At 36.4% G+C, this 17,787-nt stretch overlaps 1 protein-coding gene across 10 annotated transcripts in view; it reads right to left on the bottom strand.

Moving 5' to 3' along the window:
- Positions 1-16,655, bottom strand: part of LOC133518809 (myocyte-specific enhancer factor 2) — a 67,313-nt gene extending 50,658 nt beyond the window's left edge. For 2 of the 10 annotated variants that reach the window (XM_061852521.1, XM_061852523.1), the window contains exon 1: positions 16,431-16,654. The gene's annotated coding sequence lies outside the window, so the exon portion shown is untranslated. Of the gene's footprint in view, positions 1-16,430 lie in introns of all 10 variants that reach the window. The other 8 variants (XM_061852519.1, XM_061852522.1, XM_061852526.1 and 5 more) reach the window with 6 other exon arrangements.
- Between the last annotated feature and the right edge of the window lie 1,132 nt (positions 16,656-17,787).

Here is a 17,787-nt window from a genome sequence, read left to right as displayed (position 1 = left end):
AAATGAGTACAAAGGTACTTATCCCTTTAGATGATCTCTTCAGCTATTAACCCTTAAGAAACTTATCATTTTATTTGCTAATATTGAATGACTAGTCAACCCCGTTTAGTCAGGAATTCCAAATCTATTTTTATTCTTCGACTGGCTTGATCTTGCTCGAAATAAGCGTTATGAGTAAGTCTTCTCAATTGAAGTGAGGCTCGCTGACCCATTGTCTTACTTATTAATCTTACCGACCTAATTTGGTTTAAATGTATCATCCAAAAGTTAGTGAAAGAGCTTCATCTTGACAAGTTGCTTCGTCTTCTGTTTTTATTTTTACCTATCTATAAGCCACGTGCATGCCAAGTTTCATCCTTACTTCTGGATGGGACTATACTTTTGAAATTTGTTAGGGAAATGGGCTAAAGATCCATTTTGTCTGTCAAATAAAACCATTTGACCGGATTATATTAAGCGTAATGAATTCAAAATAGGTATATCCAGAGATTAAAAAGTGACGTGTTTCGAAACGTTGAGATGTAATTGTCCGCTACATAATTTTTACTAACAAAATGTATGTGTCACAGTTACATGAAATAAATGTTTTCAAATTTCAAATAATCCGTTGGAATATGTAGTTTTATTTCATGAATAACTACAGTATCCTAAGACCATATGTGGCTTTCAATCATAGAAGGATCCGCTTCATGTGCACATGCACCTTTCCATCAGAAAAAAATCCTTATAAGGACCCTTCTCTTATGGTAAGCCACATTATTAATTACTTTTAATATATAAGCTTTGTTTGAGTTATTGGTGATTTCACTGTTAGTGTTTCTTGATCATTTATGCTTGACCCCTGTACACCGTTATATAACCGTTTTATAGTGGCCGATTTAATTGCTCCGAGAAATTATGCCTCCGGAGCCGGGAAAGCCACTGGAATTTAATATTTAATTATAAATACTAAGCTTTACGATAGATTATATGTGAATATACCAATACTTATATATACCAATGCATATAAAACGAGTTTAATTTTAAAACAAACAGCTTGAAATTCAGCTTGCAATGTTAGAAAGAAGTAACGGTAAATGATAAGTATTTATTAGATACCTAAAATCTTCATTAAATTGTAATTCCATTAACATGTTGTCAACCTTTATTTTTTTATGGTGATTAGCGAAAAAATTAACACGAAAGTGGATGATCCGTGCGATAATTATTAATTTCGATTTAATAATTGATAAAAAATTATGATTTGCACTGAGTATCATTTAGTTCATAGGTAATAGGAAATTATAAAACAATGACAGAGCTAAATAATTTTGCAAGTGATGTTGTATCATTTGTGGTAGGATTTTTTTTAATAAATAAGTCTTTTTAAGTACAGCCACCTATTTTTTTACGCCCGCCGTCAAACCTATTTTTAAAAGAAACTATAAGGAGTCAATTATTTTTCCTTTAAAAGAATACTACCGCGAGCTTACTATACGTGCGTAGGTGCGTACGTACACACGTAAAACATGAGGCATAATTACGTTCTAGAGTCAGACCAAGCTAAGTTGGCAACGATTTTGATAGCCCAGCCTGTGCAAGTGTTAAGTAAACGTTATAATTTCATAGAAGTTTGACGTTTAAAATAACACTAGCACAGTCTAGGCTGTCAAAATCACTGCCAACTTATCTTAGTCTGACTCTACAAACTAATGATATTATATTATGAAATTTTATGAAAAAATCATCTTTTGTTTTTGTTAATTAAAATCTGTTTTTTTTTAAAAGGACAAAAAAATAATTTGAATAAGATGCGAGTACCTATAGAGATATATGAGTTTGTAATATTCGACTTTGAACTACAATATTCACGTATAAGAAACGTACTTAAAAAATGTTTCGTGTTGTCAAAATAACCTTCTATGTAATTAAAATATATTATCTTAGTTAAGTACAACGACTTTGCTCATTAGCATAACTTTTTAATATACCGCAAATTACAAGTATTTAACAATATAATTAGAATGTTATTAATAAGTACATTATAAGCAATCATTAGTCTTTGAACAAGCTATCTAATGTGCGGACATACGTCACGCGGTATCGCCCGTTATCGCTGCCGTCTACGGTCCGTTTTTAGAAATATTAATTCAGTAATACATACGTAACTGTCCTATTTTTAGTTTGGCCTAGGCTAAAAATACAGCGTCGAGTAATGGGTACTTGATAACTAATGTTTAGTTCGTAAGTGTCGTTGACTTGCAATTGATGTTATTATTGACGTACCGTTATCTGTATTGTTTTATTGGATTCTAGACGTTTGCGTTCCTTTATTAAGTAATATATAATTTTACTTAGTGCTTATGTGAGAAATCACTTCCATGCATAATTTACGTGGCTAGTTTCGGAAATATATATTCGTGGTGTTTTTAATAAAATGCCTCCAACAGACATCTTATTGATATTTTCTAACGTATGTATGGTTTATTTTAACCATTTTTATATAGAATCAAAGAAAAAAAGGAAATATCAAGGATGTCAAATAAAATAAGCAGGAACAATATTCGTACAGGATAAAAGGAATTTCACGATGTCAATGATTACGCAAATCGCTTATTGAAGCGGAATGTAGTCTAAAGACGCGGAAATTGTTTTTTTAAGCAAAATAGGAATCTGTTACAGTGACGTTCGTGAATTACGTTTAATCATTTACCTACTGTTAGTGTTTTTTTACCAAAACAAGGAAACCTCTCGACACAGCGCGGTGGTTATGACCAAAACGAATGACTGTTTCTGACCTCATAATACAACAGATGATGTCATTATTTCGTACTACGACAGTTAAGAGGATAACTCTATTGGATTTGCTAGTCCTTGGGACTCATTTAGAGCAAAATGTCTCATAATAACAGGAATATAATATGGTCTGGCAAAATATTCGTGTTTATTTTCCATAAGCTGAGTTTCGCTTTCCGAGGAACCGAATCGAACTCATTGCATCTATTGTGTCAACTACGTCTACTATGAGCATACACCAGTAGACCAAAGGCCTAAAACATTCAGATTATCATCTAATCTGTTACATAAGCAGGTACATTTTTTGGCGGTAACCACGCGCCGTGGTCGAGTGAGCCACAAGGCCGGGCAGTCGACATTGACCGTGAAGCTGTGTAAAAACTACTTACGTTTCCGCAAATCGAGAAGTAGATATTCGGTAAAAGTTGTAGTGCCGTATCTAGAATCAATTGAAACTTGCGTAATATTTTTTTCGCTAATTGGGAAAAGTACATGTAGGTCAAAGATTGGTTTGAAATAAGTACGAAATTATCTATGACCTTCTTGATAAATAAGTATTAACGAATGGGTAAACATTGACGATTGATGAATTTGTTTTGTAAACATTCTATGACAAAAGATTTGTATATTTAAATGTGAGTTTGTTCGACGTGTGAAGTGTTGCAGAAAATTTATAAGTAGAGATCAGCACACACGAGGCTTCACTTTAAACAGTACAAGTGCGACACGTACACAAATGGTAACTTCGATCTTCCTTTAGAATTTATTTCACCGGTGATTTATTTCCATTGCGGTGAATAAAAGGTTCATATAAATATACAAAAGAGAACAAGAACATACTCAACATAAGGTAGATATTAAATAGGCCTTATATCTCCGCAATATAAGAACCCTCCCAATTTCGCCTTTACAATCCGGAATCAAATAGACAGTACAATATCAATCATGTGGTGGCAGACTTTCCAGGAACTGATGAGACTTATCTCAAGTTATAAATAGCCATTCTACATTCCAAAATTCAATAAAGTGCTAACAATTACAAGATGGCATTAAGAGCGTCAAGAACGTTTTAATTAACAAAAATAAAGACGCTGATATTTGCCGAGAGCTATCAGTCGGCGCCACTGCATCATGACGGTTACGTAATGTAATTGTAACACCCTCGTACCACTGTACTCTTAATGAATGCTAATGTGAATTAGCTATCGCTCCACTCCTATCTAATGGTTAGTGACGCTCACTTGTGAAGTATGAATTCGTTGACAACGCTTCTCGACACACAATTGTAGTTTTTCGTAGTAAAGTAACTAGCGCCTGACCTTGTTCGGACTCGACCGGCCAAAACACATTTGATTATTCATTATTTTGCATTAATTCATACCCAAACTGGTTGTTTTTGTTCTTTAAGCCGTATGTGGTTTTGAATTTTAATTTTATGTAATAAATTTTGTCTACATACATGATTTCTGTAGCAAAAGTGTCGGTATGTTCCCGGAAATACTTATATTGAGCCATTATGGCAGTGTTTTTGCTATGAATGACCTTATTCAAGATGTAGTCTCAAGTAGTTACTAACGTTATAAAACTCTGCGTAGTGCGGGACTCTGATTGCTCTGTACTGCAAGGAATTATCTCAAGGACCATTTTGTTCAATGTGCCGTGTATCAAATGAAGTAATCAACTGCAAGTAGGAACACTGGAGTGCTGCAGTGCATTGCGGACCTTTTGAATGATGACCTGCATCTTTTCAATGTAGCTATGAAAGTCCACGGGCATTGAAATTTCTGAGATTCAATGAAATTCAAAGTAAACAATAGTTACGGGCATGTGGGCGGGTAATTAGAATGAATAATTTATGAAACCAAATAAAAATGCGAATTCTACACCAGCTTAACTTCAATGTAGTTGTATACTAAACACTAAACAGATACAAATGTTAATGAGGATATTACGATTCCAGTCAACCGGCTTTAAAGCATGGTGATTCGTGAATTTTCCACGGTCAGCTCCTAAGGTCGCATTTAGCGGAAATTAGCTATCGAATTTATTAGATTAACATTTTGATGATATTATATTTGCTTCATATAGTTAGTCAAGGTTGAGGAAGTGTGAAGACAATGCGACCGTTTCGCAAGTGGCGCGCAGGAGGAAGCGTCCGGCGATCAAACCATTAGCCATGCAGGTGTATATGTTAAGTTGATCGCTTGGATATGGGCGTGGTGACATTTATTGTAATTCTGATGACGTTCCCGGTTGCAATTACACTTAGAGACACAATGACACTTAGTGCTAATACAAAAACTATAGAATTTCATAATAGCTTTAACTAAATTATAACTAGTGGTTTTGTGAGCTCTAGACCTCAAAAAAAAAAAACAAAAATCCAAGGCTCCGAAATTAAAAATAAAATAAAAAGAGCATGAAGAAAGGATTCCATAAGTATAGCTAATTATCAAACCTAGAGCAGATTTTTAGGGTTCCGTAGCCAAATGGCAAAAAACGGAACCCTTATAGATTCGTCATATCCGTCTGTCTGTCCGATTATGTCACAGCCACTTTTTTCCGAAACTATAAGAGCTATACTGTTCAAACTTAGTAAGTGGATGTATTCTATGAACCGCATTAAGATGTTCACACAAAAATAGAAAAAAAACAATAATTTTTGGGGGTTCCCCATACTTAGAACTGAAACTCAAAAAATCTTTTTTCATCAAACCCATACGTGTGGGGTATCTATGGATAGGTCTTCAAAAATGATATTGAGGTTTCTAATATCATTTTTTTCTAAAATGAATAGTTTGCGCGAGAGACACTTCCAAAGTGGTAAAATGTGTCCCCCCCCCCCGTAACTTCTAAAATAACAGAATGAAAAAACTAAAAAAAATATATGATATACATTGTCATGCAAACTTCCACCGAAAATTGGTTTGAACGAGATCTAGTAAGTAGTTTTTTTTTAATACGTCATAAAATTAAAAAAAAAATTTTTTTTCATCAAACCCATACGTGTGGGGTATCTATGGATAGGTCTTCAAAAATGATATTTTAGGTTTCTAATATCATTTTTTTCTAAACTGAATAGTTTGTGCGAGAGACACTTCCAAAGTGAAAAAATGTCCCCCCCCCCCTGTAACTTCTAAAATAACAGAATGAAAAATCTAAAAAAAATATATGATATACATTACCATGCAAACTTCCACCGAAAATTGGTTTGAACGAGATCTAGTGTCGTTTTTTTTAATACGTCATAAAAATTAAAAAAATATTTTTTTTTCATCAAACCCATACGTGTGGGGTATCTATGGATAGGTCTTCAAAAATGATATTTAGGTTCCTAATATCATTTTTTTCTAAGCTGAATAGTTTGCGCGAGAGACACTTCCAAAGTGGTAAAATGTGTGTCCAAAGTGGTAAAATGTTGAACAAGATCTAGCAAGTAGATTTTTTTTTAATACGTCTTTAATGGTACGGAACCCTTCACGCGCGAGTCCGACTCGCACTTGGCCGCTTTTTTGAATTTCGAGCGCTCGAATTCGTCGATCAAAAATCTATGGAAAACGGCGAATTGATATTTTAGAAATACGAGCAATATAAATTGGGAATCTAGTGGTATTGACCACTTGTTTTCAATTATATTAGTAGAATTTAAATGCCTAGTAGTGGAAATAAATTGAAGGGAATTACACGAAATCGAGCACACGAAATTCAAAAATAGGCCCCCAGCTCACCAAACTTGACGAGTGTCGGTTGAAAAATGCTATAATAGGCGAGCAGCTGCGATGCCGGACAAATTAAAGAACTTTTCGCCAAGCTGAAATGGAGGCGAAAATAGAGGTAGGTTTAGTATGATTGATTTTTCCTGATTTATCAAAGGCCAAAAAGACAGCTCGGAGAATCACAACACCATTAAGGCAATCAATTTAACATTAGAAATTTACAAATCCATATAAATGTCCCTTCATAAATAATTACGTCTGTGTTCTGTAAATGTTGGGCATGAAGCCTTTCTACCTCGAGCCATAAAGTTGAAGGTCTCCCTTTGAATTTGTCAAGACATGGTCAAGGACGAAAGAACGGCCTCCGCCTGACGTGTAAAACATTAGCTTGAATAAGTCATAATAACTTCGTTGTGCGGGATATTAAGTTTTCATCCAATTTTGATGGCTGCCTCCGTCTGTACCCGTAATTATTATTACAAATTCACAGTAATGGTACCTACTACGTACATGAATTTTCTCGTCCTGAAAATTATAGTGCGCGTTGTTGTGCATTATATAGGTAATTTTGAACGTGACTTATGTGCTTTGAAGATCGTCTCATACTATTTGAAAATAAACATATTACGTAAGTAATTGTTGTTATTGTACGTAATTGTGGTGTCATTGTTGTGTCGTAAAAGCAGGTGGTAAAATTTATTTACTTCTGTGATAAACCTGCCAAAATGTGTAAATGTTAATCTATAGGAGCCGCGTGATGTAGATATATCTTGTATCAACAGATAGTGTACTGTAGGTACCTATTCGTGCTGTAGGATGATCATCATATTTTTTATGAATTTGATAATATATCCTTTTTAAAATAGCAATTTCACTCAATTCAAAGACTAGATCGTATTTTTATCGTCATTTAAGTGGTGTTTTACCTTACCCAACTCATTGGACTTTACCGTTTAAGTTAATAATTAAATAAAGCATATAAATCGCACAAGATTTCGTAAAATTCTTAAAACACAAAATGTGTTTTTCATTAATGTGGAAAAAGTTTAATATTCCATACGATATTGAAGAATATTGATTACTTAGAGGCATATCAAATTGTAACCTACGTCAGCGGTATGTGAATACAAGTGTTGTTTCAGACTCGTAGATTGGTTGGTTCTTTATAAGTTGACTGACACAGGTAATAGTAGTAATTACAAAGGTCAAAATTACAGTATATACCGGGTGTTTCCTGTAACACGAGCAAATAATTAAATCATATATTGTACTCCAAAAACGATATAACTTTTGAATAACAACTCTTAAAAATGATGAAATCTTTAGATTTTAACTTTTTCATACAAATGCAATATTATTTTCAATGTACGCTGACATCAGTGTTTTTGACGTTGCTTATCACGCTTTAAACATACTTAACAAAATTTGCAATACATTGCGTCTTAGAATTAACTTCAATAAGCAATAAATGTGGGAATATGCTTGCACGCAGGTTCGCTCGCTGTACAGACAAGGTTAAAATAACGCTTTTTAAAGCCTACAGTCAGACATTCTACACGAGCAGCCTGTGGATTAGGTACACCCAGCGTTCCGCAAACGCTCTCAGAGTTCAGTATAATAATGCTTTCAGAATGCTGACGGGGCTGTCACGGTTCTGTAGCGCCTCGACGATGTTTGCAGAGGCGCGCACAGACGGGTTCCATGCCATCTTGCGTAAGCGCTCAGCATCTTTAATGCAACGAGCGAGGAGCAGTCCCAACAGCTTTCTGAAAGTATTATCCGATAGATGCTACTGTCGAATATGGAGGCACCTGGTAGTTGTGACTGGGCGACCTGTACGTTGTTTTGTTACTTTTTAGTTTAGTTTAGTTGTAATTAGTAAATACTAACACTAGTTACTAGGTACGTAGCTTAGATAAACTAACAAAATCTATGGATTGTAAAGATCTGAAATAAATGATAATTTAATTTAATTTTTAATTTAATTTAATAATAAAAATCAAAACATAAGTTATTTTTCAAAGTTGTTGAACAAATGTTGTTCAGTTTGAGGAGTACAGCCTACAGTTTAATTTATTGCTCCTGTTACAGGAAACACCCGGTATAGTTAGGGTTAGGTATATCCTAGACACCATGCGTATTACTTTTAAGTAACTAAAAATAGCATTATTTGATGAGTTATCGTCTCTCTCCGTGTGTGTGTGTTTATTTTGTTGTCAGAAGATCGTCATCATCTGACAGCTTTTTTGATTAAGATGAGTCAGTTTCCGTTTCGATTATAACAGATTCACATAAATGTTCAGTACTTACTATATGTACTATAACAAATGAATATAATATAATTCTTAATTGAATTTGCAATACAAATCCTTGTGAAATGCATAGCACAAATAGCACAATGTATAACTTAGTGCAAGCACCTCCTTCGTAGGAGACCGGCAAGTTCCCGGCAACGTGCGTTATTACGTTGGCATGTTAACGTCTGTAAGTAGGTACAGTGTTATATTGGTTGACGTAGATAATTTCATAAGCGACTTTTTGATCAATCTGAGGTTAATATAAGTACAAATGAGGTGAAACATAGTGCAAGAATATTTCAATCCTAAATAAAATCATGAAAATTCCACGAGTTTTGGGTACATTTAGGTAACTCGTATCAGATAACGTAACATTTGAAACACTCATTGCTGAAGGATTTTTAGCAATTCCATACTTAGGATTCACTTTTCAAATGATTAATTTTTCAAGTTTTGTTCTCAATGTGTTCGTTTGTCTGCTAAAATTGTTGTCTTTAACATTTTGACTTGGATTCAAGTGAGATCGTGTTGGGGCGCCATTAGCGGGCCTCCGTCACGGAAACAGTCCATAATTGAGCTACCCCGAGTCGGCTCGGGGTTGACTAACTCCCAGTGAATCACTTGACATTGAAAACGCACGCTCAACAAAACTGAAACACCCAAATCCGGGGGTGATTCTAGGGCGCTCCCATCGATCTCCGTGGAAATGGGGTCGCCCCCCTCCACCGCTGACCTTGGGCACCGGAGACGCACGAAACCTGCCGAAAATCGACGAAGCTCCTTCATTCATCGGGATCCCTACGCCCACGGGCGAACGTGGGCAGATTTCGAATTTCCACAAACAAAGAGAAGTTGGAAACTTGGTATAAACTGAAACGAAGATTATTGTTTAACTCCAATTCAATTTTGCTTTCTCGATTATTTGTTTTTCCTTCGGATAACTTCGTAAACTTTAGGTAGTGAGTTTGTTATTATTTCCTACAAGTATTTCAATATTTAAACATTATTATTGGAGAATTACGTTATCTCGTTAACATTTAACAATAAGAACATAACATCCGTATGCAATCAACAAACCGATCATATATCTACGGTTGGCAAGGCAGCCAACAGACAATGCGGGGTCGCGTTATCATACTGTAATAATATTTGCTTATGACCTTAGGAAATTTCTGCCTCGCAATATTGGTTCAGAAAACGTAACACAGTAAAATGTAATACCTTATTAAACAAGCGTTTTTTCTAGGGGGCCTAGCTGTTCCTGAAGAAATGGTTCTTATTTCAAAAGAGGAATGCTACCCGGTTTTTAAATGGCAGCCTTCATAGACTTCTGGATGACGTAACGTGATAGTGAAACAGTCAATATTTGATATGGAGCCATTAGCCGCCGCGTGCGATAACGCGCGACAAGCGCCAAGTTCACTAATGAATAGGGGACACAACACAAGACTGTGCCAGTTCTGCTTTGCTATCCACTGTCACGCTACATCTGAATCTTACAAGTGCTACACTTCCACTCTCCTCACACCGCTAATGTCCGTAAAGGACGACACTATCCGATCGAATCAGTTTCAATCTCGACGAAATCTGAATACTGCAGCCGGTCTGGCAAGTTCGGCGTGCCCACGATTCGTGACAAGTATACAACTCCTTGGCAATGGAAATGGAATGCAAATCTATTGATCATTTTGTTATTCAGCGAGACCTGCTCAATTGTCAGAACCGTGGTTAAAATAAATTTCGATAAGGTTCTAAGCTGTTCTGACTGATATTTTAACACTTCTGTCATCAAAACCTAACTAGTTTGGCAAGCGCCCAACTTCGATGATAGATTAATGGAAAAAAGCGGGTTAATGATTCAGCCAAATATGCTCTCAAGATTCATCCAGGTCAGCATAAAAATGGCGCCCAACGGTAAAAGCAACAATTTGCCAGTGATCTCAAACAAACAGTTGCACTTTCGCTAAAACACGTCGCCAGGGTGACGAGGGGTAAGGAGTGTCACGAGGGAGGGGCGCGGGGTTATCAGTGTTGATAACGGCTCATCCATCACTCGCATCTATCGCACAATGCTCGGAGCGACGCCAGACGGAAGATTTTGAATATATAATACGCATAAGTTGAGTTGTTTTTATCTAAATATTCGTTTACACTTTTAAAAAAATCCCGTCATTTGTTGCATGTTACAGTTACAGAATTTTCCACCACCATTCGAATTGTTTTTACTCCATAGTTTAATGTAATGGTACTATCAAATATTCGCTACGTGCATAGCAGGTGGTGGGGAGAGCCGAAACGATCGCAGCGCCCGCTAAGGCTAAAAATGAACCCATTGGTGCTGTGCTGAGGTTATAACGCGAAGAGCGAAAATCAAAATTTCGCTATCTCCCTCTCTACCGCTCTTGCATATTCGATCGTTGTAATTTAAAAAGAGGTAGATACTGAAATGCGAATTTTCGTTTTTCGCGGTAGAGCCTCTGGCATGGCTGTGAGATGTCATAGGTTTTACAGTAAACAGTAAGTTTTTAAGATAAGTTTGGTCGCAACAAAATGTGTTGTTGTTAATTTGTACAAGTTCTACGGATTTCAAAAATATGGTGGAAATAAGAACAACGAAATAATTAGATAACCGCCTTAAGAACAAAAGAGTAAGTCACCTAACCTTTTGAAAGTTAATTTGAAACTGAAGACAACAATGTGAATAAAAGACCATAAAAAAAAACATGTCAGGATGTCTAATTTCCAAAACTACATCGTCCAGAATTGTCTAAGATATTATATCATCAGATTTCATTGAAATTTTTACGTTCTTTAGTTACTTCTCGCTTCGTGGAGGAGCTGGGGTGAGTAGAGTAGCGCTACCTCGTTTTTCACGCAAAATAAGCACTATTTGCGGAAAATGCCAAGTAGAACTAATTAACTAACTGCTTCTCGCTCAACAGTTGTAAAAATATGACAGCTATATGGCGCTGTCGTCGTGCACGATCCCAATAGCAACAGATTTTTTTAAACTTTCATAAATTAAATCTCTTATAATTCTTATTGGAATCGTATACGATTTATACCAGTATAGATAAGCGACAAGGAAGGATATGGTTTGATAGAAGGTGTTGAAAGTGAACTTGATTTTAACGACATTTCAGCATGAACGAACTACAATGACACTTTTTCCTTGAAATCTTTGTAATTCCAATAATGATAGCAAACAATTAATTACTTAATAGGAACTAGAGAAAAAGATTAAGATATCTGTTATACCGTGGAAGGAAAATAACTGTGTTTGTTATGATATTATATTATTAAAAAAAACCTCCGTTAAAGCCATTTTGTTTTAATTTGAATAAAATTAAGAGATGTATCTTTTCTGTATTATACTTATGCAAAGTGATTTGATAGGACTCTTCTGTATTGACATTAAGCCATTCCTTGTACTAGTTTGCTGCATTTACAAGTTTAATCCGTTATTAAACTTTTGAGCTTAATTCGCCATTATTAATCAGTTAACGAAGAACCGCATTTTTTGTTGTTTAAAGGCTAATAAAACTAGACAAAACACGTTTGATGATGTAGTTAGTTCGGGTGAATACAACGACGCTGTCAATGATATTACGCAACGACTCGTGACTCTTATTATGATTGTCTCGGACAATAGAGGTATCAAGTCTTGGTGGTGCGGGGCAATAACTTTGGACCTTCTAAGTGCTATCAATAAAGTCGTTAGTTGAACAGCGTTGGAATCTAAACGCTTCCTTCTCTGAAGTGAATTCTAACGTGCTTTTTCCTGCACTTTTCATGTCTAGGCTAGAGTCAAGACTTGCAACTGTTTTAAAAATAATCCGTTTGTGTTAAGTGATGAACATTTAACATCTGAGTAAAAAAAACTATTGTTAGTGATGTGATTTTGTGTTCTTTTCTTTTTTTTTGTTAACGAATATTTATATTTGTTGCACATACATACAACGTGACCTTCAAGAGTTCATTCAAATTTAAGCTTATATACGAGAATAAAAGGTTATCTCAGTAACCTAAACAGAAATCTGTCGTTGTTACACCACAGATAGCTTGCTATGTTCAAAACAGTAATTTACAAAATAACAACAAAATAGCACTTAGTAATAAAGCGGACGATATTAACGAAGGCAAAAATAATAAAAAATATGGTAAGCACGCACATCCACAAGAACGTGAAGAGACAACAGAGTAAAGCGCTAACACACACGGATAAAAAGTTCCAAGCGCGATCTTGCTTTACGGGACGAATTCTGTAGCAATATTTCTGGTAATTAATATTATGTTCAGTTAATCCACTCTGTAAGGCATTGATACATTGTACTCCTACATTTGTACGGAGCATTGAAGAGCAGATCAATTTAAACAAGAATCACATGACAAGCAATATATCGTATTATTTAGCCACTTCACAATAAATAATGAAGATTATTATTTGATTTTATCATCAGGCTTTCATTTGACACAAAATCTTCAATTACCTTTTAATGACCGACACCAGATCCATCAATGTGCAGTTTTTCAATGTTGTGCAATTCTAGTAACAGTATCATACGTTAATAATTATCGAATGTTACCTGTTTCCTAAGCGAAAGCGTTAACTAAGAAGATACTGGTTCCGATTCTATGAAAATTACGGAACCCTAAAAGCGTTTTTACACACACTTCGCAAATGTTGCTCACACGCATCGTTCTCGAGCAAAAACGACCGGGCGACTCTTGATCTTGCGTCTGCCACCACTCGAGCAGGTTCGTTATTACATGTTTCTGTTTATTTTTTATTCTTTACTTACAACATTTTGGTTTTAACTCCCATTTGTTTCATGTCTTTTAATTTACACTTTTACTTACAATTTTCTTTCTACAATCGTTTACAAAATCTTTGTAGTTATCAAACGAGTTCCGAAGCAGATAAGTCAATAGCAAAAACATATCTCTTCGCTACATAAAGAAGCATATCATTTCTCAAGGTATGTAGTGTAAAAGAGGCATTCGCCATAATTATTTTGAATGCTGGACACTTAGACACTGTTTGCCAGAACCTGTACTATTAAAGCTTTATTATCCCTTACCCGCGCCATCTCAGCAATGGTAACTCGTTTTTAATTACATTTTAAGTACATACCTACTTAGATCACTGTACGGACGACGATGGAGACTGGGTTATTTTTCAAACAGCAACACTATAAGCCGTGCATAATGTTATGATCTAGCTAAAATACTGTATTATTATTTAAGCATGCGGAATTAAAAGAAAATGTTTTACTGTTAACTTTAACGGACCGCGACTATTAAGTCTGTAGATTCGATAGCGAAGTCACAATTACTTTAAACACCTCATCAAAGTTTTTGCTTGCAAGTACGTAATTTTTGTTACCATGTCATTTTTGTGTTATACTGTTATAACTATTAGTATTATTGCGTTAACAGAGCATGTTTGAATTGCATTTACCAACACTAATAAAGTGCCATTTTGTCTGATTTTTGATATCAACAACATATACCTATAAATTAATGCCGTTGATGCAACCAGCTTCGAAACATTATTGTCACCATTTTTCTGCTAACGGTCCATAGTCTATGAGCATTTGAGTTACTAGTTCCATGAGTTGAAATGAGACCATTTACATTACCGGATGAAACCGGATTTCACAATAAAAACCTAATTGAAGTTCATACTTCCCTACGTTCAGAACTATTGTAGCGTCGTTTAGGTTTAAATTTTAATAAACTTGAATGTTAATGTTGAATGTTCTAATATTACTACTCAAAGTGTCTTATTTATAATTGTTTCAAGTGTCAGCAGTTGATTCTCATAAGGTTGTAGTCATGAATGCATTTGCCAATCGGAGAGTCGTAGGGCAGGTCATGGCTGAACGTAAACATTAACGGATGTGTGAACGACAATTGTTATCGTCATTTTTATTCCGCTTATAAAGGGCATAGTGACATGTCATGTTAATTTGCATCCCTTTCCTTGTTTTAAACGCTTAACAGTATGAAAATTTATAAATTGTGAGTTTGTCAGACCGCGTTATTAAACCATTCCCCTGAATAGAGTTCTGATAATTTGACAAATAATGTAATTAATATTCTTCTGTGATAAACAGCAAATATATATATGCGAAGTAGTCTTCAGGCGACTCGAGCACCAGGCGAGCAGCGGATCGCGGCGGTGTCGCGTTACGCGGTGGCTGTTGACACCACTGCCTGATTAATATTTATGATACGGCTGAGCATCTCGCATGGCCGGTTCGCTCGACGCGAATTTCCCCCCTCTCGCTCGCACGATCTTGCCCTCCGTGCGATAGACAGAGAACACATGCCACACATACGGCGACTGTTTCAACATTGACGGCGCGAAATGCGAATAACAATCCCAAACCCTCTCGATTTTCGAAGTTGTTTTTCTGTTAGTTAAATCTTTAATTTGAATTCCTAATTTATACACCTTGCCACTGTGAGTTTGAAATTTCGTTAGGTGTAATTGCCATTTTTTTGTTGTGGTGCTCCGTATTTGATACCGACTTCGGAACGCATAGTATTTCCATCTGAAGGATTTTGGTTTTTGTCCATATTGTACGAATTGTGCGTATGTGGGCCAAAGCGTGGGACCAAGAACGCGTCGCGACTGACCGTATTGAGTGAATCGGGGTATCTCGACCGGACAGACTCGTCAGACTTATAAAAACTATACTAACTATAGTGGAAAGTGGTGCTGTAGGACGGATTACGGTCATTAGTATAAGGAGGGCGGTATAAACAACTGTTTGTACTCCGAAGACGATTATTACGGAGCTGCAATAGACGTATCTTTGCATTCTTAATAGTAGGTAGTGCCATCACAGAATGGGATTAATCGTCTGTAGTTTCCTCAACATGCTGGCGTTTGCCAGGAGCGATGACGCCTGTATTCATTAGAATTACTCATTGTGTCATTTTATTTGTTAGGTATTTAAAGTCTCACTTGTTCTCAATTCAGATGGACTAAAACAATGAAGCTGACTTTTGTTTCAACAATTAATTCAATGAACTCATCGTGTCGCCAAATGGATTCTAAAACTTGTTTCACTGGGTTCATTATCAAACATGTTCATGAATTTAGCTACTTATTTATTCAGACGTGCGTATCCGTTGCAAGTCGGTAAGTATGCGTCGATTGCTTCTTTATCGATGTCTTCGCTCCATAAGTGTCTACATTAACAGCACTATCATTGTATGCTTCTGAGCTATTATCCTTGTTTGTCTGGTCATTTTCCGTGCGCTCGCGCGCCTCTGCCGGGCCGCGCTCGCAAGACTTCGCCCCAAGGTCACGTTATCGTGCTATCGCTAGCCCTGAACCGATCCAAGGCCATCGAATTCACAACACGCGATAATTATCCGACTCTTGTATTTATCTAATCCAATGGGATGTCAGCGTGCTACACATCTTACAGGAACTCGTCAATCTCGGCCGTCGGGCGCGCGGTCTTGGCAATTTGCGAGCGCGAGTGGGGCACGTAGCGGACGCCTACTCTCGCTTTTAAGCAGCATTAGAGTAATATCGTCTCAAATTAAATTAGCGGCGTGTTTACATTTTATAAATAGAGCGTTCACGTGGCCGCGTATCGATAGCGCAGAGCCGGGCACTCACCGTGGGCTGTTAACATCCTCCGCGGCGGGAGCGGGTCCTGGCACAGTGAGGCACTAGCGCGGGAACTGAAGCACTCACAAACGGCGCACTAAGTTCGGTGGCACACGCGATGACTGCACGGCGCGACACCCACAACTAGAATGCGAGGCGACGTCGGCGGGGCGGGGGGCGCCGAGAGCGACACACGACCGAGGCGCGAGGAGGACTGCGGACGGGCGCGAGCGTGCCCCGTTCAATTGGTCGAGAGGGGGCTGACGTCACGCGCGCCGGCCAATGGCCGCGCAGCCGGAGCTTCACGTCGTCTCCGCTGGAGGCGCTGCGATCGAGGAAGTCGCCCGCCCTACAGAGCTTCCTTCAGCTAGGGCGTGTGCTTCCACGGGCGGCATGAAATCACAACCGACTAAATAATGAACTGTCGTTCGTCATCGATATTTGATTAGCGTTTCTGTTTGATTACCTTTACCGTCAGTAGTATAAAGAGCTCTTGAGTTTCGAGTGTCGTAGTTTTAAAGATAATAAGATACCGAACTGAATAATTTGTTGATAACAAATTTGAGAACTTCCATTAAACCATATATTTAATGGTTTTCAGCCTTGAATTAAGCTATATGTTTTTTTAAGCAGGAACGTAATTATTAAATTCAATTTTAAAGGATCTGGAAACTCGAAGCCAAACAAACTAGTGAAAAAATGGAAGTTGGATCTTAATCAAACTTGATAATCCCGAATTAATCTGTGGATTTCTCTCGAGGCGGAATTTAATAACTTTACTGTCTCTTCCTTTATATTTAATTAGGTGCTTCTTGTGACGGAGTTTCCTTAAGATCATCTTTTGAAATGTTTTACCTTGTCTGTTTTCTGATAGCGCCGTTATTTTGTTGTTTACTTCGAGATCTGTTAATTATTATAAATTGTAATTTTATTATTTAAGTTAAGCATGTTAATTTTTATGATATTACATATACATTGTAAATTTATCTAGTTGTATGTTAGATTTTGTTTTGATGTTTTATGTTTTTTTTGTTCCTTATTTTTAGTAAAAACAAAATTGTTTTATTTTGCATGCCAGTTGCTGGTAAAATGTGTTTCCTATAATTCATGTAACCAACTTATATACCACATTTTATGCAGAATAAATTATTTACATACTTAAAGACCAGCTGATTTTTTGTTAAATCATTGGTAGGCAATATACATTAACTGTGCATATTCAATAACTATATACCCTATATACTATATACTATATAGGGTATCCAATTCGTTGGGTATTTTCTATTTGAATGGTTTTTTAGAATTTATTTTAGATTTTTCCTGCGACCTTTACATATATCTTCTTAAAATTAAATCATAATTCATT

Source organism: Cydia pomonella, chromosome 6, assembly GCF_033807575.1.
Source record: "Cydia pomonella isolate Wapato2018A chromosome 6, ilCydPomo1, whole genome shotgun sequence".
Lineage (NCBI taxonomy): Eukaryota > Metazoa > Arthropoda > Insecta > Lepidoptera > Tortricidae > Cydia > Cydia pomonella.
This window is presented reverse-complemented; position numbering and strand designations above follow the sequence as displayed.